This window comes from Armigeres subalbatus, chromosome 1, assembly GCF_024139115.2.
Source record: "Armigeres subalbatus isolate Guangzhou_Male chromosome 1, GZ_Asu_2, whole genome shotgun sequence".
Taxonomy (NCBI): Eukaryota; Metazoa; Arthropoda; class Insecta; order Diptera; family Culicidae; genus Armigeres; species Armigeres subalbatus.
Window position 1 is genome coordinate 266,374,413 of NC_085139.1, and position 2,342 is coordinate 266,376,754.

The following is a 2,342-nucleotide window of genomic DNA, read 5'->3' on the forward strand; positions in this document are numbered from 1 at the left end:
AAAAAAACTTTTAAAATTGGATGTGATTTTTTTTTAAGAAACTTAAAGAAATGGTTGGCAAGGATTGATTATTCATGTTGGCAAATGTGTTCTTGTTTTCTTTTGCATTTCAAAGTAGCTTGTGGGGTGGGAAAAAACGGAAGTTGCAAAGCAAAATCTCTCTTCCATTCTTTCACCATATATGCCAGATTTGGACGACATACACTTTACAGATTTTTTCAAATCGTCAAAATCCGACTATTCACGATTAAAAACGAAAAAAAAATACTGTAGCTGCGGATTGGGTTGACTTTGAAGAACGTGAAACGAGCGATGCAGATAATGAATTAATAAGCGATAAGCAAAGGGAATCATTGCAAGAAGATGTATCCTAGACGTCTCCTTTTCTCTTTACACTGGACACCATTTTCAAACGAGTTTCACAGTTCGATTGTATTAGGCTTTTTTTTGTTCAACAACCGTCGTTTCAAATATAGATTGATAATGTCCAATATAATTTTTTGCTGTTTATAGTTTTCAATCAAATGATCAGTATCGATTTATTTATTTATTTATTCAGACTAAGGCCGAAGTGGCCTGTGCGGTATATAAGAGTCTTCTCCATTCGGCTCGGTCCATGGCTACACGTCGCCAACCACGCAGTCTACGGAGGGTCCGCAAGTCATCTTCCACCTGATCGATCCACCTTGCCCGCTGCGCACCTCGCCTTCTTGTGCCCGTCGGATCGTTGTCGAGAACCATTTTCGCCGGGTTACTGTCCGACATTCTGGCTACGTGCCCGGCCCATCGCAGTCGTCCGATTTTCGCGGTGTGAACGATGGATGGTTCTCCCAACAGCTGATGCAATTCGTGGTTCATTCGCCTCCTCCACGTACCGTCCGCCATCTGCACCCCACCATAGATGGTACGCAGCACTTTCCTTTCGAAAACTCCAAGTGCGCGTTGGTCCTCCACGAGCATCGTCCAGGTCTCGTGTCCGTAGAGGACTACCGGTCTAATTAGCGTTTTGTAGATTGTCAGTTTGGTACGGCGGCGAACTCTATTCGATCGGAGCGTCTTGCGGAGTCCAAAGTACGTACGATTTCCAGCCACTATGCGTCTCCGAATTTCTCTGCTGGTGTCATTTTCGGCAGTCACCAGTGAGCCCAAGTACACAAATTCTTCTACCACCTCGATTTCGTCACCACCGATGCAAACTCGCGGTGGGTGGCTCACATTGTCTTCTCTTGAACCTCTTCCTATCATGTACTTCGACTTCGACGTGTTGATGACTAGTCCGATCAGCTTAGCTTCCCTCTTCAGTCTGATGTAGGCTTCCTCCATCTTCTCAAAGTTACGTGCCATAATATCTATGTCGTCGGCGAAACCAAATAGCTGGACGGACTTATTGAAAATTGTACCACTCGTGTTAATCCCTGCTCTTCGTATTACCCCTTCCAAAGCGATGTTGAATAGCAAACACGAAAGACCATCACCTTGCCGTAACCCTCTGCGGGTTTCGAAGGGACTCGAGAATGTCCCTGAAACTCGAACTACGCACATCACCCGATCCATCGTCGCTCTGATCAACCGTGTCAGTTTATCCGGAAAACCGTGTTCGTGCATTAGCTGCCATAGCTGGTCCCGATCGATTGTATCATATGCGGCTTTGAAGTCGATGAATAGATGATGTGGGCACGTTGTATTCGCGGCATTTCTGCAGTACTTGGCGAATGGCAAACACCTGGTCCGTGGTGGAGCGTTCGCCCATAAAACCCGCCTGGTACTGCCCCACGAACTCCCTTGCAGTTGGTGCTAGTCGACGGCATAAAATTTGGGATAGTACCTTGTAGACGGCGTTCAGCAATGTGATTGCGCGGTAGTTGCTACAATTCAGCTTATCGCCCTTTTGTAGATGGGACACACGACACCTTCCATCCACTCCTGCGGCAAAACTTCCTCCTCCCAAATCCTGGTAATGACCCAGTGCAGCGCTCTAGCCAGTGCCTCACCACCGTGTTTTAATAGCTCTCTTGGTAGTTGGTCAACCCCAGGGCTTTGTTGTTCTTGAGCCGGCCAATCTCCTCCTGGATTTCCTGGAGATCCGGAGCCGGTAGAATTATGTCCTGCGCGCGTTCTCCCAGGTCCATCACCATACCGCCATCTTCGTCTGCCACATCGCCATTCAGGTGTTCTTCGTATTGCTGCCGCCACCTTTGGATCACCTCACGCTCGTTCGTAAGAAGGTTCCCGTTTATGTCCTTACACATATCGGGCTGTGGCACGTGGCCCTTACGTGAACGGTTTAACTTCTCATAGAACTTTCGTGTGTCATTAGCGCGGTACAGTTGCTCCGTTTCTTC